General features: G+C 39.5%; 2 pseudogenes; both read left to right on the forward strand.

Annotated features, from left to right (window-relative positions):
- Window positions 1–13746, forward strand: part of LOC116748295 — a 75057-nt pseudogene extending 61311 nt beyond the window's left edge.
- Window positions 13747–14014: 268 nt separating this feature from the next.
- Window positions 14015–23142, forward strand: LOC116748298 (annotated as a pseudogene).
- Window positions 23143–23701: the final 559 nt, after the last annotated feature.

Here is a 23701-nt window from a genome sequence, read left to right on the forward strand (position 1 = left end):
TCCTCTTTATTTTTTCTTACTTTATATTTTATTGATCTATAGTTAATTTACATTATTATATTAGTTTCACAGGTACAACATAGTGATTCATAAATGTTTAGGTTGTTCTCCATTTATACTTATTATAAAAGAGTGGCTCTATCCCCCATGCTATACAGTACGTCACTGTAGATTATTGATTTTATACATAGTGGATTCTTCCTCAGAATCTCCTACTACTATTTTGCTCCTCCACCTTGTCTCTCCCTGCTGGTAACCACTAGTCTGTTCTTTAATCTGTGAGTCTGTTTTGTTCTTGTTGTTGTTGTTGTATTCAATTTTTTAGATGCCACGTGTAACTGATAACCTACCAGGCTTGTTTTCTCTGCGGCTTATTTTACTAAGCATAATACCGTCCAAGTCCATCCATGTTCTTGCAAATGGCAAAATTTCATCTTTTGCTGAAGTCATCATAGAAAATCTTTTTTATCCCCTAACTTGTTGATGACCTTTGTTATTTGTGACCTTTTTGATGACAGCCATTCTGACAAGCCTGAGGTGATATATCTCATTGTTTTGATTTGCATTTTATTGCCGGATTAGCTATGTTTAGCATCTTTGTGAGTTCTGGCTGTCGATCTGTACTTTTTCCTTGGAAAAATGACTCTTTAGGTCTTCTCATATTTTTAAAAATGATTTTGGGTGTTGTTCTGATATTGAGTTGTATGTGCTGTTTCTGTAGTTTAGATATGAACCCTTGCTTGGTCATCTTTTTGGTGTTAACCTCTTATCATGTGCAAATATTGTCTCTCCTTCAGCAGGTGGTCTTTTCATTTTGTCTTTGGTTTCCTTTGCTGTGCAAAATCTTTTTTTTTTTTTTTTTTTTTTTGGCAGTACACGGGCCTTGCACTGTTGTGGCCTCTCCCGTTGCGGAGCACAGGCTCCGGACGCGCAGGCCCAGCGGCTATGGCTCACGGGCCCAGCCGCTCCGCGGCATGTGGGATCTTCCCGGACCAGGGCACGAACCCGCGTCCCCTGCGTCGGCAGGCGGACTCTCAACCACTGCGCCACCAGGGAAGCCCTGTGCAAAATCTTTTAAGTTTAGTGAAGTCCCATTTGTTTATTTTTGCTTTTGTTTCATTTGTCTTTGTAGACTGAACCTAAAACTTGCTATCATTTATGTTGAAGAATGTTCTGTATTTTCCTCTAGGGGTTTTATGGTCCTATATAAGTATTTATTCAGTTTTGCATTGATTTTATATATGGTGTGCTAAAATAATCTAATTTTATTCTTTTCCATGTAGCTGACCAGTTTTCCGAGTACCACTTATTAAAGAGACAGTTTTTTCTCCATATTGCCTGCTTTGTCATAAATCAATTAAATATACATGTGTGGGCTTCTTTCTGGGATCTCTATTCTATTCCAGTGATCTTTGATTCTGTTTTTGCTCCGGTCCGATTCTCTTTGATTGCTCTTGCTTTTCAGTATAACCTGAAGTCTAGGTGCGTGATGCCTCCAGCTCTGTTCTTTCTCCACATTGTTTGGCTATTTGGGGTCTTTGTGTTTCTATACAAATTTTAAAATTACTTTTTAAAGTTCTGTGAAAATGCTTTGGTATTCTGATACGGATTGCATTAAATCTGTAGATTGTCTTTGGTAGTATGGTTATTTTAACAGTGTTAATTCTTCAAGTCCATGCACCTGCTATATTTTCCCATCTTTTTCTGTTACCTTCAGCTTCTTTCCTTTTAGTGTATTTTTCATTTCAGTTCTTGTATTCCTCATCTCTGTTTTGTTTTTCTTTAATGGTCTAACTCTTTTTTAAAAAATTCTAACTTCTTGCTCTGGTCATCCATTCTTCTCCTGAGTTTTTTGATCATCTTTATAGTCATTACCTTGAACTGTTTGTTGAGGAGATTGGCTATCTCTACTTCACTTAGATCTTCTTCTGAGTTCTTATCTCGTTCCTTCATTTGGATCGTGTTTCTGTGTCACCTCATTTTACTTAACTTGCTGTTTTTATTGCTATGTATATAGTAGGCTCGTTACATTTCCTAACCTTGGAGAAGTGGCCTTTTGTAAGAGAGATCCTATGTGTCCCAGCAGCCCACTGTCCCCTGGTCACTAGAACTATATGTTCAAGGTGTACCCCATATGTGGGCTGCTTGGGCTCTTCTGTTGTGGTGGGCTGACTACTGTGGGTGGTCTGGTAGCCTTGGCTGCCCCCAGAGTGCATGTTTGCCAGACTCTGCCTAGTATGGAAGCTGTCTGTGCTGCTTGGTGAGGCTAAATCATAAGGCAGCTGGCTGCACAACTCTGGGGGACACCAAATCTAGTGCTGGATCGCTTATGGGTTGAACTGCAGTCCAGGTGATTTCAGGGCTAGTGCCCAGTCCCTGGTCCTGGGGCTATGCTGGCTACTGGGAGGAAGACACAGGTCCTGAGCTCTGGCTGCAGGACCCAGGAGTCGCAGAGTTGGTGTTGGATCACTGTCCCTGACACAGCTATCTGCAGGGTCTGGGGTATCCCTAATCTTGTGTTGGCATTCTGATGGGCAGGGTCAGGACCCAGCTGAGTCCATGGCTGCTTCTGGCCTGCAAGTGAGTGTTCTGGTCACACATGCTGCTGGAATGTGGTATTCCTGGAGCTGGTGTGTGCCTGTTGGTGTATGAGGCTGATCCCACTGCTAGAGCAGGTTTGCTGCTGGGTAGGTCCAAGCTCCATGCAGTCCCTGTTCAGTAATCACCTGCTGATGGTGAGGCTGATTCCACGGCCAGAGCAGTTAACCTGGTGATCCTGTGGAGCATGTTTTAGAAGGGGAGAGGGTAGAGATGGAAACAGCAGTCAGAAGACAGTTATACCGATCTAGGTGAAATGAGAGACTAAGCTGGAATCAATGGAAAGAAGATAGTCAGCTATCATCAAGAGTAGGTATTTTCGAATAAAAGTCAATACGATAGAAAGTGTAATCCTGAATTAACGTTACATATTAATGATAGGAGTTGTGTGAAAGGGTATCTTTTATTTCTTCTGGTAACGAATTGGCGTAGAAAAACAGAACTATACTGGGAAATGTGTAAATATAAGAATATTCCTTCTAATATTAGAAATTATAATGATATATAGAGATAAAACCTTTGAGCTCATAATCTAGAATTTGATAAGACCACAAAAGTTGGAATCTAATCAATGCCTCTGCTCTCAGGAAAAATTACCTCCAAAATCTATAAAGATCTATAGTTGTATATTTAATTTATGAAGATCCTGAAGGTGAGACTCTTTAAGAGAGGTGAAGGCAGGGTTAGGGGCTCTGGAAGGTTCAAATAGTAATTCGTAAGGTTTGGAGATTAGAACAAAGCTTCTTATTTATTATCATTCTAACTTCTACTAGTTATTCCTACTAATTAGATATGTAATAGCTAATTGAGGCAATATTTTCCTTTTACATTTCCTAGAGATTTATCTTACAGTAAAATACAGACTATCGAAAGACGTACATGTGAACCACTACCTTTTTTGCAGTTTATGTAAGTTACAAATATAACTTCAGTATATTTGGAATTTTTATAAAGCTTAATTTTTTATAAGATTAGTTTGTTACTCAATTTGAAATAAGAATAAATTACTACTAAAATTATGTAGCAAATCCTTTTTGTCTCTAGCAAAGATTAGTGTGAGAATTATTACACAGATCAGAGGAATCTTTATGGAGCAATGGTTCTCAACCAGGGTGATTTTTGCAGTCAGGTGACATTTGGTAGTGTCTGGAGATATATTTCCTTGTCAGAACTGTATATGCTACTGGCATCTAGTGAACAGAGGTCAGAGATGCTACTAAACATCCAACTGTTCAAGGAAGCCTCCCACAGCAAAGAATTAACCAGCCAAAAATGGCAAGAGTGCTGCCTTTCTAGAGAAATAAAGATCACTTAACACAAGTATTTAATGAACATTTACTATTTTCTGTCTAATGCACCACATATATAATCATGGAAGTATAAATCATAATATCTTCCACAGTGAGATTTCTTTACTGTATGGAGTAGTGATGTTATGTTTCATCATATATAAATTAGAATTATTGCCGAAGGATAAATGTTCTGAAAGAATATATATTTTTATTCTTCTTTTGCTTCTGTCTTTTTTTGTAGAAATTTTGGTTGCAATTTACTCACAGAACTGAGCTTTGGAACATCCAGGCCTGGCATGGAATGCAGTTTTTCCACAAGTAGTAAGTGAAATAGAAGATGAATACATGTAAAAAACTGTGTATAAAAACATCATGCAGTTATTGGTTAGCTGGGTGTAAGACCAGTATGAATTCTGGAAAACATGTCTTGAGAGCCATTTATTTTATTTTTTCAAATGAGGAAACTAAGGAACAAAGAGGCCAAGAGACTTGTTTAACTCATATATATGAAACACTCTGCTTTCCATGGTACTGATCTTTGGCACGGGCAATAAAAGGCACCAAGCAAAAATACTCAAATTAGCATTGTCATGGAATCCAACTGATGCCTCTCCAGTATGTGAATAGTCCATGAAGTTCCACTTTTGAATTTAACTTTGAATCTTCCTCATGTGCAATGTTCCAAACTGCTTAAAATGTATGCAACACAGAGCTGCAAAGAACTAAGTTTAGCACCGAATTCTTCAGAGAGAAAAAGGTGTGGGTGCTTCCCCAAGCATTATTAGCTCTTTTAAATGGTAAAGCAGAAAGAATTCCTGTACACCCACCACATGGCTCTCCCCAGCCACCCAGAACATTATTTTTCAAAAAGCATATATCTCTGAAGTGAATTATCTGTGGCCAATAGGAACCTTTGAGGTATGGAAAAATGTTGTTTGTGTTCAGCTGTAGTGTGAAAAATATAAAGAAAATACATTGCTGTAGCCTAATACAATATACTTTCTTTGCTGACTACTCTTCAATAGGAAGTGTGGGTTGTACACCCCTTCAGATCAAAAATTCTGTGATTTCTCATGACTCAAGGAAATGATAGAGGGTACGTTCAATGGCCCGAAGGTGATTTCAGACTCAAGGTAAAAAAGAGCTCTTCTACACCTGACTTTGGAAAAGACTCTCTTACTTGTCTTGTGGTTCAGAAATCCAGTTTCACACAGTTCACACATTTTGGGTTAATGAAGGTGTTGAGGCTGTGTCTGGAGCTGGATTAGCAATTCCTGCAGATGCCTATCTTTAGCGCCCTCCTTCCTTTCCCTTGTTAGTTTGCTGATGCCTACCTTGGGGAGATAGCACCAAGGGTCAGTTTTTCTTTTCCAGCGCACTGGAGAGCAGGCTCATGAGGTCCCTTCACCAGGAGGTTTTAGTAGCGACAATACAACGTCTTAAACTCACCACCTTTCCTAAACATCCTATAACAGCAAGAGTTCCTTATAAGAATCAGAGTTTCACTGTAGTTATGTAGGCAGCACGGGAAAATACATTGTGGTAATAAATAAATAAATCACGGTTTAAAAATTAATGAATTCATTCAAAAACGTTCACTGAGTGCCATGCCCACTGTGTGTCAGCACTGTACTGAGTGCTGGGGATACAAAGACGCACAGAGCAGGGACTTTCTCCCCAAGAAACTTTCATACTGGAAGCAGAAAGATGGATGTTGATGGCAAAACATATATGAGAGCTATTCGAGCATCTATGCAGCAGGGTAACAAGGTGTGGGACGGGGGTGATGAAGTAGAAAATGCGTGGTAGGTTAGAAAATATTTGTAATGGAAGAGGCACCAACTTGTTCCTTTTGAATTTGTGTTCCTCTTAAATGACAGAAAGAGGTAGTGAAAGAATCAGATCTATCTGATGTTGTAAATAAATTAGTACTGTACTCCTAAAACTCGTTCACAGTTACTTTCAAAAGATTGTCACAGGGCTTCCCTGGTGGCGCAGTGGTTGGGAGTCCGCCTGCTGTCGCAGGGGACACGGGTTCATGCCCCGGTCCGGGAAGATCCCACAGGCCGTGGAGCAGCTAGGCCCGTGAGCCATGGCTGCTGAGCCTCTGCGTCCGGAGCCTGTGCTCCGCAACGGTAAAGGCCACAATGGTGAGAGGCCCGCGTACCGCACCAAAAAAAAAAACAAAAAATTCCCTATGTAGCTACAATACTGTTAACACACAGTATTGAAGAAATTAAATTCCTGCACAATAATATTACCTAATAAAGAGTTGCTGTTCAATTTTCCCCAATTGTGTCTCTCATATAATAGGTCTTTTAACATCTTTTTGAGGTATAATTGACATACAGTAATTCACACACACACATACATACACACCATGAAGACATCACCAAAATCAAAATGTCTATCACCTCAGAAAGTTTCTTAACGTTTCTTCGTAATTATTGCTTCCTATCGTTCCTTTCCCTTTCCAGTCGCCATGCAACCATTGATCTGCTTTCTGTTTGCATTTTCTAGAATTTTATGTAAATGAAGTCATGCAGTGTATACTTTTTTCTAACTGGCTTCTAAGCTCAGCATGATTATTTAAGTCTTCATCTATATTGTTGTATATATCAGTAATTCGTTTCTGTTTATTGCTGAATAGTATTCCATTATACGGATGTACCCCAATTTATCTATTCACCATTGATGGACATGTGAGTTGTTTCAGTCTTTGTCTATTACAGATAAAGTTGCTATGAATATTTGTGTACAAGTCTTTGTATGGATGTATACTTCCATTTCTCTTGGGTAAATACCTGCAAGTAGAATGGCTGGATCATTGGAAAGTGTATGTTTTATTTTTTAAAAAATACCTATTTTCCATAGTGGTTTGATCATTTTACATCTCTAACAGCAGTGTATGAGAGTTGCATTTTCTTCACGTTGCGGCCAACACTTGGTATGCTCAGTATTTTTAATTTTAGATAGTTCAATAGGTGTGTAATTTTTTCTCACTCTAGCATCCCTAATGATTAATCTTGTCAAACATCTTTTCATATGCTTATTTTCCATATGTATATCTTTGAATCTTTTATCTATATTTTTCTGGAGGTTTGTGAGTTCTTTATATATTCTTGAAATTAGTCCTTTATCCAATGTGTAAGTTGCTAAGTATTTTCTCCTATTCTGGGACTCATCTTTTCATTCTCTCAGTGTCTTTTGCAGGGCAGAAATTCTTAATTTTGATGGTGGCTAATTTATCTATTTTTTTTCTTCTATGTATTTCACTTTTGGTGTTGTATCTAAGAAATCTTGCCTAACTCAAGGCCATAAAATTTTTCACTTGTTTTGCTCTAGAAGTTTTATAGTTTTGTGTTATACATTTAGATCTTTGAACCAATTTGAGTTTATTTCTGTATATGGTATCGATGGAAGTTTTTTTTTTGTTGCACCTGGATATTCAATTGTTCCAGCATCATTTGTTGAAAAGACTATCGTTTCTCCTCTCAAATGCCTTTGAACCTGAAAGTCAGTTGTCCACATCTCTGTACTTCTGAACTTTCTATTCTGTTCCTTTGATTTTTTGTGTTTCTGTACACGACTATCACCTTGTCTTGGAAGTGTAGCTTCATAAGCCTTGAAATCAGTTACTGTTCTTCAACTTTGTTCTTTTTCACCGTTACTTTAGTTATTCTAAATTTTATTTCCATATAAAATTTAGAATTAGCTTGCCTATTTTTACAGAAAAGCCTATGGGGATTTTGATCTATAAATCAATTTGGGGAGAATTAATACCTTATCAATATTGAATCTTCAGATCCATGAATACATTATATCTCTCCATTTATTTAGGTCTTCCTTAATTTCCCCCAGCAATATTTTATAGTTTTCAGTGTGCAAGTGTTTCCATATTTTATCAGATTTATTCTAAGTATTTTATATGTTTGATTCTATTATAAGTAGTATTTTAAAAGTTTGATCTCTGATTGTTGAGATAAATTAATCTTTTTGAATGTTGATCTTGTACCCTGAAACTTGATAAACTCATTTATTAGTTCCAGTAGCAATTTTGTAGATTCTATTAGGTTTTCTGCATAATCATGTTATCTGCAAATAAAGATAGTTCTACTTCTTCCTTTCCATTCTGAATATCTCTTTTTTTTTGTTGCCCTATTGCACTGGCTAGAACCTTCACTGCAATGTCAAATAGAAGTAATGAGAGTAGACATCCTTGCTTTTGTCCTGATCCTGGAGAGAAAGTACTTTCTCCTTCACCATTAAAGATGATGTTATGGGGGCTTCCCTGGTGGCGCAGTGGCTGAGAGTCCGCCTGCTGATGCAGGGGATGCGGGTTCGTGCCCCCTTCTGGGAAGATCCCACATGCCCGTGGGCCATGGCCGCTGAGCCTGCGCGTCCGGAGCCTGTTCTCCGCAATGGGAGAGGCCAGAACGGTGAGAGGCCCATGTACCGCAAAAAAAAAAAAAAAAAAAAAAAAAAAGATGATGTTATGTTTTCTGTAGAAGTCATTTATCAAGTTGAGGAAGTCTCCTCCATTCCTAGTCTACTGAGGCCTGTGTTTTTCTTTATTAAGGAATGGATGTTAGATTCTTGCATTGTTTTCCTGCATCTATTGTAATGATTATGTGATTTTTCCCTTCTTTTGTTTTCTTAATTTGTTTATTTATTTTTGGCTGCATTGGGTCTTCATTGCTGCACACAGGCTTTCTCTAGTTGTGGTGAGCAGGGACTACTCTTCATTGCAGTATGCAGGCTTCTCATTGCAGTGGCTTCTCTTGTTGCAGGGCATGAACTCTAGGTTAATGGGCTTCACTAGTTGTGGCACATGGGCTCAGTAGGTGTGTCTCACAGGCTCTAGAGCGCAGGTTCATTAGTTGTGGCGCACGGACTTAGTTGCTCCGTGGCATGTGGGATCTTCCCGGACCAGGGCTGAAACCCATGTCCCCTGCACTGGCAGGTGGATTCTTAACCACTGCCCCACCAGAGATGTCTTATTTTTATTTTTTAGTGTACAAAGTTGGGTAAATTGATTTTCAAATATTAAACCAACCTTTCATTCTTGAGATAAACACAATTGGTCATGATGTATCATATTTTTATATAATATTGGATTTGATATGCTAAAATTTTGTTAAGAATTTTTGCCTGTGTTCATGAGAGATATTGGTCTATAGTTTTCTTGCAGTGTCATTGTGTAATCTTGATACAGTGAAAGTTGGCCTTATAAATTAGTTGGGAAATCCGTTGTCTTCAACTTTCTGGTACAGTTTGTGTAGAACTGAAATTATTTTATTCCTTAAATGTTCAGTAGAATTTATCAGTTAAGCCACCTGGACTTGAAGATTTCTTTGTTGGAAGGTTTTAAAGTGCACATCCAATTTCTTTAATAGCTGTATTCTTTTTTTTTTTTTTTTTTGCGGTACGCGGGCCTCTCACTGTTGTGGCCTCATCTGTTGCGGAGCACAGGCTCCGGTCGCGCAGGCTCAACGGCCATGCCTCACGGGACTAGCCACTCCGTGGCATGTGGGATCTTCACAGATGGGGGCACGAACCCATGTCCCCTGCATCGGCAGGCGGACTCTCAAACACTGTGCCACCAGGGAGGCCCTAATATCTATATTCTTGAAAAACTTTACTAGTGTTTGTCTTTCAAGGAATTTGTCCATTTCATCTTGAATTTATTGGTATATTCTATATATTCTCTTACTATCCTTTTAATATCTATAGTATTTTTCTGTTTTCCATTTTATTTATTTCTACTTTGATCTTTATTGTGTTATTTCTTCTCTTACTCTGTGATTAATTTGCTCTCGTTTTCCCAGATTAAGGTGGAAGTTGAGTAAGCTGAGTACAGATTTAGCAATATCCCACATGTTGACATATTATGTTTTCAGTTCCAGTGAGTTCAAAATAGTTTCTGATTTCCCTTTTGATTTCTTGTTTGACCACAAAGTTACTCAGAAGTGTGTTGTTTAGTTTCCAAATATTTGGAGCTTTTTCAGATTTGTTAATTTCTAATTTATTTCCATTGTGTTTGGAGACATATATTGAATGACTAAAATCCTTTAAAAAAATTTTTAAGTATTTTTTAAATTTATTTTTTTGCGGCGTTGTGTCTTTTTTGCTTTGCCTGGGCTTTCTCCAGTTGCAGCGAGCAGGGCCTACTCTTTGTTGCGGTGCACCAGCTTCTCACTGGAAGTCTTCTCTTGTTGCAGAGCACAGGCTCTAAGTGCATGGGCTTCAGTAGTTGTGGCACACAGGCTCTAGAATGCAGCCTCAGTAGTTGTGATGTACAGGCTTAGTTGCTCCGCGGGATGTGGGATCTTCCCGGAACAGGGATCGAACCCTTGACCCCCTGCATTGGCAGGCAGATTTTTAAACACTGAACAACCAGGGAAGTCCCTATTCCTGTATTCTTAATCTTCTGTGTAGATCCATATTCCAATCTGGTGTCATTTTCCTTCTGCTTGAAAATACTTCTTTTAACATTTCTTAAAGTGAAAGTCTACTAGTAATGAATTCTTTCAGCTTTTGAATGTCTGAGATAGTCTTTATTTTGCTTTTGTTTTGACAGATTTGCGTATAGAATTCTAGCTTGATATAATTCAATTCACTACTTTAAAGATGTTATTTTGCTGTGTTCTCATTTACATTATTTCCAACAAAAATTCTGCTATCATTGTTATCTTTGTTCCTCTGTATGTAGTGTATAGTTTTTTCCTCTGGCTGCTTTTAAATTTTTCTCTTTATTGTTGGTTTTGAGCAATTTGATTATTTTTTGTGCCTTGGTGTAGTTTTGTCCATGTTTCTTATGCTTAAAGTTCATTATCTTCTTGACTTTGTGGCTTTATAGTGTTTACCAATTTGGAAAAATTTTGGCTATTATTTCTTCAAATTTTTGCATTTCTCTCTCCTTCATGGACTCTAAGTACACATGTATTAAGCCACTTGAAGTTGTTGCACAGCTCACTGATGCTCTATTAAGTTTTGTTGTTGTTTAGTTTTGTTACTCTTTTTGTTTCATTTTGGATAGTTTCTATTACTATGCCTTAATGTTCAGTGACCCTTTCTTCTGCAGTGTCTAATCAGCCATTAACCTCGTTCAATATCTTTTTCATTTAGACATTGTTTTAATCTCTAGAAGCTCAATTTTGGTCTCTTTTACCTTTTCCGTGCCTGTACTTAACATTTTCAGTTTTTAGTCTAGGTTTTTTAACATATGAAATACAGTTATAATAACTTTACTTCAGGTATAATAACTTTTTAAATGTTCTTTTCTGCCAGTTGTAACATCTGTATAGATTATGGGTTAGTTTTGATTGATTGCCTTTTCTCCTCACTATGGGTCATATTTTCCTACTTCTTTGCATGGTTGGCAATTTTTCATATGATCCCAGATATTGTGAGTTTTAAGTTATTGTGTGCTGTATATATTTATATTCATGTAAAATGCTTGGGATTTGTTTTGAGTGAAATTTAGTTACTCAAAACAATTTTATTCTTTTAGGTCTAGTTTTTAAGATTCGTTGGATAGGAGTCCAAGTAGCCTTTAGTCTGGAGCTCATTATTTGCAACTACTGAGACAAGTCCTTTCTCAGTATCATGAGGTTTTCCAGTCTGACTTGTAAGAACAGGTACTATTCCTACAACCCTGTGTGATATCCAGTTATTCTTATTATTAATCCTTTCATATGGTTCTTTTCCTGGCCTCAAGTAATTCCTCACACAAATGTACTGACAAATACTTTGTTGAACTCTCAAGAGATTCCTCTGCATATCTCCAGAGTTCTTTGTCTGTGCACTTCTTTTGTCACTGATACTCTGCTTTTTGAACTCTAGTTACCTTGGTTTTCCCAGACTCGCAGCTCCATTTCCTCAGTCAGGGAGCCCAGCAGTCTCTGCCTGGACTTCTCTTCACTGTACCATGACCTGGAAACTCTCTCATAGAAGTAAATTAGGGCAATTATAGGGATCACTTCATTTATTTCCCATCTCATGGGGATTACTGAACTTTATTGCCTGAGGTCCAGTTTCTTGAAAACTCTTTTTTCGTATGGTCTGTCTTATTTTTCATTGCTTCAGGTGGAAGGTTAAATTGGTCCTTGTTACTTCATCTTGGCCAGAATCCTATAACATTCTTTAAGTGTGTTTTGCTTTGATACAGGGTCCAAATAAGATTAGGCATTTCATGTCTTGTCTTTGTTTCCTTTAATCTACAATATTTCCCTGCTATTTTTTTTCTTGGTCTTTTATGACATTGGCATTTTTGAAGACTCTAAGCCAGTTGTGTTATAAATTGCCCCACAATCTGGATTTGTCCGTTTCCTCATTAGATTCAAAGTAAATTTTGGGGGAAGAATACTATATACGTGATGTAGTCTTCATACTTCATCACTTCAGGTGGCCCAGTGTTAAGTTTGATCACTTGATTAAGGTGGTATCTTCCATATCTCTCCATTGTAAAGTTATTTTTCCCCTTGGTAATTGAAAAATAATATGTGGGGTGATAGTTTGGGATCAGTGAAGATCCTACTTTCAAACAACTCTTCACCCAACTGTGCCTCAATGATAATCCTTGTCTGAATCGATTATTACATTGATAGATGCAAAATGACACTTTCCTAATTCTATCTTTCCTTTAGCATTTATTAGCTGACATTATTTTATAAAGAAGAGCCCCCCCACCTTCATTTTGAGTATCATTATGAACTCATGTGCTTTTTTTTCAATTAACTATGTGATAACTTATTGTAATGATAATGTTACTCATTGGAATGTTCCTTTTGTCCAGATTTGGCCAAAGCGACCTCTGTTATTGTTTAACCACGATGCATTTTTATTACTAGAATAATTTCTAATATATTACTACTCACAAATAGGAACTGAGAAAGGGATTATCAGAAGGAGCGGTCTTATTCAGACTCTTCTTAGAAGTCTGCCTTCTTCCTGTGTACTCTCAACCCAAAGTGAGGCTTTCGGTTTGGAAGGAGATAATTCGGATTTAAACTACAGATCAGTATCACCTGATTCTAATCCCTATTCCCTTTTTTCTAGGCATACTATATCTACTACCATCTTACTCCTTCTGTTGGGCGCCTCTCTCCTCCTCTATATTTATTTACAACAGTCAAGAGCAGCAATTGGCCAACCGGCCCCTATCCAGTTCTGCAGTCCATATGCCCCAAGAACTCCTCTTTGCACTGGTCTGTGGTGACCTTGGCCGACCTCTTCTGCCTACTCAAGTAACTCTTTTACCACAAATTTAATTACCTGTGTTTCTATTTATAGGATCTTAGCTATCCTTATGGCCTGCTGCCTCTGCCAATTTAAAAATAGTGTTGAGGTTGTCTGAAAGACAGTCAAGCTGCATTGTGACAATGAATGCCTGACAGACGTCACACATTGTGGTGAGTCTCAATTGCGGGATAATAAATTTTTAATTTAATATTTTTATTTTTAATCAATGATGATAAGTTTTAAAATTCATGATGTAATTGCATTATTGTAATTCATACATTCAGAGTTCCAGCTCCCTACGTTTCTAAGAACTATCCCCTTGATAAAAATCAGATTCTTGGTTCCATTATTAAGCTCATAATAGCTCAGTTACATTGTTAGCTTAATAATGTAACTGATCCGCATACATAAAGGAACAAGATAAAGGAATGGAAGCGGGAAGGGAATTAACATTAATGGCCACATATCCTATGCTGTGCTCTCTGCAAATGTGAACTTATTGATATAGTGCCTCACAGTTTGTAAACTGATTTTATATACATTAGATCTCAAGTACCCTTTGTCTTATAGGACAGGTGTAAATATATTTTTGTTTGTTTCTGCAGTTTTATAAAGAGTACAAGTGATGCTGTTTTATGTTCTATTGGGAACCTGAGAGTTTTGAATTCCATAACCAGAAGCTGCTACCTAGCCCTTCTAATGGAATGGAGAGCTAGTTTATTCTTTGACTGTCAAGCTCTGAACTTGCTCTGAATCTCAAGCTTTTCTATCCACAAAACACTCAGGGGATTTCAACTATTTTTCTATGTATTAGATTTATTGGCACTAAGTATTTAAAAAGCACGGTGCGCCCCAAGCAGCGCACGTGCGGTGACGGTGGGATGGTGCAGTTGGTACCTTATGCGGGGCTGACATATCAGGGCTGACAAAACCTTGCTGCTGTGGGAACTGAGCTCTCGACCCACGGCCGAAGCCTTGCAAGTGAGACGAGCCGGAGCGGAGGGAAGGGTGGAGGAAGCCGCCCCGCGCCCCTGTAACTGGGCGCCCCAGGGTACTGCTTCAGTACCTCATCTGCCTGTGGTCTCCGCTGAGAGGAATCTTAGTTCTAGAGACGACCTGAGCAGTCAGCTCACCCCCATAGATCTTTGAGAGTTAGTCCCCAACAGAAGGTATTGCCTCCTAATGCTTCTCGAAGCTTAGGATTTCAGAAGGAAACTTGTTCATGAAAGGAGAAGTGTTTGGGAGTTGCAGGCTCACCACAGTTGCCTGTGGCTAATGGCTGGGGGAATACAAGGGAATGGGAGGGTTGGTTTTCTGGGCCTGAAATTTACTGCACTTACTTAGTGTGAGACCACCCTAAAGCATTCTCTGTTTACAGTCTTCTCCCAGTTTGGCCTTCTGTATTCCGTCCGAGTCTTCCCAAACGCAGCAGCGGGTGGTCCTGGGTTCTCTGCCATCATCAAGTTTTATTCAGCAAGGGATGCCCACAGAGCCCAAAAGGCATGCGACCAGAAGCAGCTTTTTCATACATCTCCAGTGAAGGTGGGTCCAAATGTGGAATTCCTCGCTCTACTGGGATGAAGTGCTGAATTTAAAACTAATAGGCCATCAGGAATTCCCTGGTGGTCCAGTGGTTAGTACTCTGCACTTTCACTGCTGAGGGTCTGGGTTCAATCCCTGGTCTGGGAACTGAGGTCCCGGGGCGGGGCGGGGGGGGGAAACGTCCAGCTTTTGTACAGCACTGTGGTGTACAGAATGCTCTCAGATGCACTGCTCCACTGATCCCCCAGTTCCCCAGTTGTTTCTTTCTCTGTTTTTAGATGAAGAAACTCGAACTCAGGATGGTTAAGTGACTTACTTAAGTTTCGTATCAGTAAATGTGGAAACTAGAGGCCAAACCCAAACTTAACTGATGTTAAACCCCATGTCATTTTCTGCTGCCCCTTAATTTAAGAAATCCTCACAAGAATATTCCTTATATATACATTTATGTGGATTTTAAATGTGTGAAGTTGACAAAAATTTTTTTAATTAATTAATGAATTTATTTATTTATTTTTGGCTGCATTAGGTCTTGTTGCTGCGCGCCGGCTTTCTCTATCTGCGGCGAGCGGAGTTTGCTCTTCGTTGCGGTGCATAGGCTTCTCATCGCGACGGCTTCTCTTGTTGTGGAGCACGGGTTCTAGGCACACGGGATTCAGTAGTTGTGCCTCACGGGCTCTAGAGCACAGGCTCAGTAGTTGTGGCAGACGGGCTTAGTTGCTCTGCGGCATGTGAGATTTTTCCAGACAAGGATCGAACTCGTGTCCCCTGCATTGGCAACCTGGCTCTTAACCAGTGTGCCAACAGGGAAGTCCCGAGTTTGACAAACTTTTGTCAGATGTAACATAAAGGAGGCTTCATCATCATCATCACTCTCAAACTGCCTATTAAAAACTCACTTCAGATTCCAGAAAATGGGTAAATATTCTTTAATGCATTGTAGAAACCTTATTCCATATTAACATGCCATCCAAATTTACTTCCCCAGAATTAACATTTCATTATGTTAAGGACCTTTACAATTCCTCTGAATAAGTGAGTGTGGCTTAGACTTCCCAGACCTTTCCGTTTATAATTAATTGTGTGTCTTCTCTGATTGGCTTCTTGCTCTGGCTACTTCCTACTGACGTTGCTGCCTCTTCTCACCCATATTTCTTTACTCACTGATTTCACCTTTATTGAATCTGAGAACTCTCCTCAGATGTGACTCCAGGTACACTACCTCCCACTTCTTTACCCTGTTTAACACCCTCTTCAATCCTGGCAGTACTCCCTGGGATTGAAATGATTTTGTGTCAGACATTCTTTACTTTGCGGACACTGTGACCATTTCACGTACCACTCAGATATTACAAATGGTCCTGGAAAGATTATGAAACAGTTACTTGATATCAGTTCTGAGTAATGAGTTCTTTTCTTATATTGGACATTAAGACCATTCCATAAGCATAGGTTGTGAGATTTTCACAGCATAAAGCCCGGTCACTGATGGCGTAATGAAGAAAATGTTCTCCAAGTCACTAGAGTTGAGAGGAAAGGGCATTTGTATTAGATTTGTTTATTTAATGCAGAGCCTTAGTTTACTACCCACAACCCCGAAATTTTTCCCTACTTTACTTATGCGTTCTTTTTAAATTTTATTTATTTATTTATTTATTTATTTGCTTACACTGGGTCTCAGTTGCAGCAGGCGTGCTCCTTAGTTGCGGCTCAAGGGCTCCCCAGTGGTGGCATGTAGGCTCCCCAGTTGCATCAGGCAGGCTCCTTTTTTTTGTGGCTTGCAGGCTTCTTAAATGTGACGTGTGAACTCTTAGTTGCAGCATGCATGTGAGACCTAGTTCCCTGACCAGGGATCGAACCTGGGCCCCCTGCATTGAGTTAACGGAATCTTAACCACTGCACCAGCACGGAAGTTCCAATTAGGTGTTATTTTATTCATTGGCAGGTATCTTCCTATCATTTTTCCCCTGTGTTTTTTATAAATACAGAAAAGAGAATAGCATCTTAAAATGAAGGAAAGGCCTAATGTATCTGAGTTTTTCTCAGTAGCACGAAGGGAAAGGTTTGCCAGCAAGAACTGTGGCAAGGTTATCCTAGATGTCAACTGTCTCTACTACCCAGTGCCTCAGAGCCCTTCTGAAGCTTCGTAATTGTCCAGGACAGCTCCATTATGACTCGTCACACAGGACCTAGACTCCCATGTGACACTCAACATTTAAAACTTACTCTTAATTTCTCCTTCCCTGCAGGCAGCTTCAGTTGGAGAAAGTAATTTCATTTTCTTATGTACTCATTCATTCACTCAGTCAACAGACCATCACTCCTCTATTATAATACAAGATCTATGCTTGTTTCTGGTAGCAAGGAAAGAATAATATTTGGTTCCTTCAAGCACTTAAGGAGCTCATAAACTAGTGACAGAAGAAGATGCACAAACAAATCAAAAAAGAATGAACAGTGCTTTGACTTTATTTGTATTATTTGAATTTTTATGACTAAATTTATATACTACACCCTGTTCAAATGGAAATAGACGTTTCAGAAAGAAGTAATGATGTATAAAATCCACAGTAATATGTAGGTTATTTAGAGAGTTAAGACTGGAAATATTTGCACTCTCAAAGAAGCTTGTTAATGCAGATGAATCTCTAATTCTTTTGGTTGCTTCATTTACATTTATAGAGGTATACATATTCCCTCTTCTAATAGGGCTTAGTAACTTGGGGAGGGGGTGCTACAGATCCAGGTCCTAATTCAGTGGCAGGTCCATCTTGTCTCCTCTTCAGGTCATATTCTCAAGCAGGACCTACAGGATGAGTTGAGTAAAACAGTCCATTCCTTTGCTTACCCCTAGGCCCATAATAGGCTTCAGTTGGGCTTTGTTGGATGCTTTCATCATCACTTTCACCACCGGATGTCAGGGAACCTTCTGGTTAATCAGGGGCCCTGGAAATGATGCAGAAAAGTACTGACTTAAAAATAATAACATTTATTTAGGGTTCACTGTGAACTCATTGCTTAAAATGTCCTACTTAATCTTCACAAACACTCTATGGAATTGGTATTGATAAATCTTAGGTATATCCAAAATAAATCTCTATGTAAGGTTGTGATACTTTTAGGTTTTTTATGTCTTTAGGTTCATTTCGGCGCCAGACATAAGGAGGTTCATCATAATACACTTGCCCTAAACAGCTCCAGATTCCAAGAATTGGCAAATAAATTCTTTGGTTTCCATTGGTGGTGAAAAAGGATCATCAAGGTAAACTCTGTAGACTTTCTTTGACTAACCAGACTCCTTTCAACATAGAACTCCTAGACTTTACAGAGAAGAATAAAACAGGGCTATGGGGAAGAAATGTGGGAGGCTTCCACATGGAAGTATCTGAGCATTGGCCTGCCATCTAGAATTAGTGACAAACTCAATAACTTGGATGTGCTGTCCATAACTTTCTCCAGTATTTGTATGGTATATCATAAAAAATAGTTGTCCATATCTAGTCATTCATTTGCAAGTCTCAGTTGATTTTGAAGGGGTAGCATACCTAAACTATTTCCTGGGATTGCTGGAGTTTAGTTTTTATTTCTAACAACAGAATATGTTGAAGTCTAGCCTTTAATTCAAAATCCTAACAGCTTCAGGATCTTTCTAACCTTGAAGAAAGGGAAAATGCAGATATTGTGACACCACTTCAGAAGCAAAGCCTGAAGGTCTGCTGTGCTTTAGAGGTGGTGTTGTCCTCCCAAGAGTGCTGGAGTCCTGGAGTTGGCATGGCTGAGGAACCTTTGGATAAGTTCGTGGAAGGTCTGTTTTCCAGTATGTGTGTGTGTGTGGGGAGGTAAGGGAGTGGGATTTCTCTTTTTTCCTTTCTTTCTGAAACTCAACTTTTCAGATACACCATCACCTTTCTAAGCAACTAAAGCCCTGGGCAGAATTATTCTGCCCGACACTATAGGTTTTTATCTTAGGCAATACCTGACAGCACCTTAATCTTTAGAAGTTTGGAACTCACTGCCTGCCAAGAAGCTTAGGAGGAGGGAAAATTAGTTACGAATTTTTTTTTTTTGGTTAATAATTATTTTTGTGCTAAAATAGTCCTTCAAATACACATATCTTCTGGCCTTCAGTTATCCCAACAAAATTATTGTCTAAAGGTTGAAATAAACTCTTGTGTAAATGTTCAGTCCTTTGCCTCCTATAAAAGGGCCTGAGCAGAATAAGTAAATGTAGATTCCTAGAAAGGGGATTCCGATTAGTACTGAGTTTTTTCCTAGAATCCATGGCACTTGGGCTTAGGGTTTTAAGTCAGAGGCAGGGCTGTTAGCGAATGGGGTGGAGGAGGCTCCACCACCCACCTGAGTGTGTGATGGTTGAGGAGAGGCCAGATCATCTGCACTACAACCAAATCTATCTCACTGTATGAATCCAGCCCTTACGCAGAGTAGAGCAGTGTCTGTAGCAGTGCAGCCTCAGCTTGTCCATTTGAAATCTGTGAGTAATATGAGATTTCTGCCACGTTTTTGGTTTGCATTTCCTGTCTAGTATTTTAGGAACTTCCAGAATAGATCTGAGCAGTAAACATGTGCCATGCCAGGGTATACCTGCAACAGACATTCACCTGTACCCCAGTGTTGTGCCTGCCCTTTAATCACTAAGGTAATGATCTAAGAATCACAGATGCATTTTTAGTTTTAAACATATAATCTAGAAATCAGTTATTCATATAGGCATTTTAAATTCATCTGTTTTGGTTGGATTTAGGGTCATTATTGTTCTTTATGAAAAGGAAGATAACCCAGAAGGTTGCTATTCAGAAAACTATGACACATGCATTTCAGAAATTGCTGATTGTGCTTTTAGGTAAGACCTTTTTTTTTTTTTTTTTTTTTTTTTTTTTATGCGTTACGCGGGCCTCTCACTGTTGTGGCCTCTCCCGTTGCGGAGGACAGGCTCCGGACGCGCAGGCTCAGCGGCCATGGCTCACGGGCCCAGCCGCTCCGCGGCATGTGGGATCTTCCCAGACCGGGGCACGAACCCGTGTCCCCTGCATCGGCAGGCGGACTCTCAACCACTGCGCCACCAGGGAAGCCCAGGTAAGACCTTTTTGATTGTCGTTGAAGTGCTTCAGTTTCAGTGAGCAAGTAAACTTACTTGAAGAGTTAATTGGATGAAAATAATGGTTATCTAAAATATTACATATTCTTTCATTCACCATATGCTTTCACAGCAACAGTCTTACATTTGTTCTTTGTGGCATTTATGAGAAGAACAACAGAAAATATTATTGTCCCCAGTGTTTAGATGTAGAATGACTTGCCTCAGTTCATACAGGAAGTGTTTGATCCACTTCTTCCTAAATTGCTTGCTTATTATACAGAATCGTGTAGTGATTATAAGCCTTGGACACCTGTGTTTGAGTCCTAACATTGTCTCTTAAATTTTGTTGTTTTTGTTGTTGCAATTGTAGGTTTTTCTAGCCAGAGATATTTGAAGGTATTTAATATCTCTAAGTTGCAATTTCTTTATCTGCATATAGGGTTAGTAATTCAGCTTACCACTAAATGAGGGATATTATAAGAGTAAATGAGATGATGAATGTAAAAAGCTTACAACTATGCCTGAAACATAGTAAGCAGACACAATATATTGACTATTATTATTACCGTTGTTTTCTTGTTGAAGTGTTTATTTCTGATATATTGGGTGAATATGATTCTTATATAATAATCGGCTACGTTTTTGTGAGCCTTGAAACTGGTCATGCTATTGAATAGCATTGATTGTGTTTTATCGAGTTATACAGTGGTTAGATTGTCACAGGCTGTGCCCAAAGGAAACTTTATGATTAGTAGATTCCCGGAACAGAATTGCTCCCCTGCTTCACAGTCCTGCAGGCTTAGAGACTGAGAAATTCTAGCTAAGTTGTCAGAGACCTTATTTGCTTCTAAGAGTTGACCCTGGATTGGTCTTAGCCTTCCAGCCTGGGCAGTCGTTCCAGTGAAGTTTGACTTCCCTGGTCATCAGGCAGAATCTCCATCAGCTGTCAACTCTGGGTAACAACATTTAAGAACCAAACTAAATGCCTGGGTTGTTTGTGCCTAATATGCCAAGTACTTCTTATATGTACACAAAACTTCTTAGACCAAAAAGCCTGGTGGCTCTACCTTCCCTCGAGGAAAGCTGTATTGTCCAAAGGGTACATGGGCCAGTTTCTGCCAGTAGAGTGTTCAAATGCTCTCTCTCTGTGTGCCTGTCTCCAAAGCTTTGTTCATTTTATCTAGTAGAATTTTTGTTCCAAGGAGTAGGCACTTGCCTTGCTTCTAATAGGAAGTATCTATTATAGTCCAGTGGTATCTCTCCCAGGTTTGAACTCACTTTGACTCCCACCTAATGCCTTCCTATTTAATTGTATTCTGATTGAACATTTTTGTTTCCACAGCTTTTAATTTCTATGTCCTTATTCCTTAGTTCTCATTTCTAAGATCATAAATTTTTGAACCAAAGTTGATACTTCTTATATATGTTTTCACAAATAATTATGATAAAAACTGAAGTGTCAGATGAGGGAACTTCTAGGAAAATGCTCTTATTTTCTGCTTTTAGAAGTCAAAAGTATGTGTAATTATTCGGTGCTACCATTGTATATAGGAAGTTTTAGAACAAGAAAACCTCTGAATTGATCCTTGTTAACTTTATTACAGAAAGTGGTAAAACAGCTGTGACATATAGATCCTGTGCAGAGGTCACAGATGCTAGAACCCAAGAGGAACTAACTACAGGATTTAATTCAAGTATGTGGAGATAAAAGCTCAAGGGGTACACAGCCAATGTAGCCATAATTCAAAACAACCAGCAGGAATTGGAAGACTTCAGCATATCTACTAAGTTCTGTCTTCCTTAGGAAATGGTGAAAATCTGAAAGTGCTTTTGAGGCAGGGAATTTCTAGGACTTTTCCAAGTCCCGGGCCTTGTCTCTGGCCCCTTATTTGAAATTTGGAGAGCAGCATTGAGGACCACCAGTGTATGTCTACGGTTGTGGACACAGGAGAAGACACAGGCCTGTAGAACTCCCCTCAAATTGAATTGCAAGGATTTGGGAACAAAGTAACTATGGTCTTAAGTGTGATTATGCTACACTGTTTAAAAACAATTCATGCCTTTCAAGTAAGGTGTATTACCCAGATCTCATATATATCTTGTGTTAAATAATTTGCCAAAGAACCTTTCTGTAAAGAAGTTATATGGATACCTCGAATTAGGGATTAAGTTGTCAACGTAATTTCGAAAAGAAAACATTAATGTACTGCATATAGGATTTTTATTTAAAATGAGCAAAAAATGGGTTTCATGCCATTGAGAGCTTAATTTTTGCCTAGATTTCTGATTAGTTAACTTACCCCAATGTTGCAAAGTTTGTTTTGAAGGGAAGAAAGTAGAGAAAGAAAAGGTGGTTATGTTCTGAAAAATGAAAAATTTTTGAAAGTTTTTCCCGTACAAAATAATTATTTCAATTCAATTTAAATCAGTCAAGGAAACTTGAAACGTATCCATGTTTGGGCTTTAAGAAGTCTAGCTTCCTATGAAATGTGAGAGGAAAGGGTTCCATATTGATACTAAAGATTCTGGAAACCTGATTATAACAACAGATCCACTCCTAAATGAGGCCAATCTTGGAATCAGTTCCATTTAGAAACCATCATGTGCTAGGCACTGGAAATAAGGTGAAGCTCCTTCACTCTTGGAGTTTAGGTGTTAAAGGTGTACCAGAAAATTAAAAAGGAGTAAAATTAACAGATTATGAAAAGGATTGTGAAGAAAGTAAACTGAGTGCTAGTTACAGTATTTCAAGAAAGTTAGTTAACATGCTGACTTTAACATTCTAAGTATCTTCTCCATGTGTGCACACAGGGTAGACCTCTGAAAAGTGACACTGTAGTTTTTTCTAGATTAATGGCTCTGTTGATACAAGGTGAGATGTGGGACATTTTCCCATGCTAGTGTAAAGGGCCATTCACTTGGTTTTAAACTCTTTCCCAGAATGAATTGCTCACCTGCCCCAGACCCCTCCTACAGAAATTCTGGAGTCATCACTGATTCAGTAGTGAACCCCTAATAATAGAATGGTGAATGAATCATGAGACGTAAATACTGAGAGTTTGGAGGAAATGGCAACATTTTACCATAATTGTAAGGAGTGTTCCCCTCCCGCCACCCTAACTGGTGCTCATTTTGCAGGTCAGCTACTTTTCATGTCAGCCGTTTGGCCAAAGGGAGGAAGAATGTCTCTCAGACTTCAGCTTTGAGGAGGAAGAGTTCAGATTGTCAGAACTGGACTAGCACTTTTGAATTTCCCAGAATGCCAGGTCCTTTGGTTTCCATGGGAAGCTCTGCATCATTCCCAACAGCCCTCAACCCCTGGGCTGCCGGAGTTTGGGGCCACTCGGGTCAGCAGCCCAAATCCCGCCGCATTGTTTGGGGCCCGGGTGCGCAGGGCGGATTTGGGAAGAGGGCCCAGCAGGAGGTAATTGTCACCTTTGCAAGGGGAAGGATGGCTTGCGCCCTGTGGACTGTGGGAGAAAGTCCCACTCTGGTGGCGCGGATTGGATCTCCGCACGAGCCTAATAACGGTGGCGTAACTAATGACGTCATGAATAACGGGTGGGACGTTTTGCGGGGCCGGGCCGCGCGGTTGCTAACGTGAGCCCTCGCGTCACGGCACTGGCATAGCAGTTCGGTTTGGCTCTGAAGGAGGATGTGGCTCCGGCTCCTCACTGGTCTGGGTCACTGTGCCTGGGAGCCGCCGCATGTTATGTCGCGGCTGCGCCTCTGTGTCATGGCTGCGCCCCACGGCTCTTCCTCACATGGCAACAACGGTGGCTTCTAGTCCAGGCAGTTCAGCCTCCGGAGTGGGCCCTGGGCCCCATCCAGGTGATCCCCAACCCCGCACGGCTGACCGAGGCTTTGTCTTCAGATGCCTAAGAACCCTTCCCAAATTGCCCCATGCCCTTACATCCCTGGCAGAAGC

This window comes from Phocoena sinus, unplaced genomic scaffold (genome assembly GCF_008692025.1).
Source record: "Phocoena sinus isolate mPhoSin1 unplaced genomic scaffold, mPhoSin1.pri scaffold_33_arrow_ctg1, whole genome shotgun sequence".
Lineage (NCBI taxonomy): Eukaryota > Metazoa > Chordata > Mammalia > Artiodactyla > Phocoenidae > Phocoena > Phocoena sinus.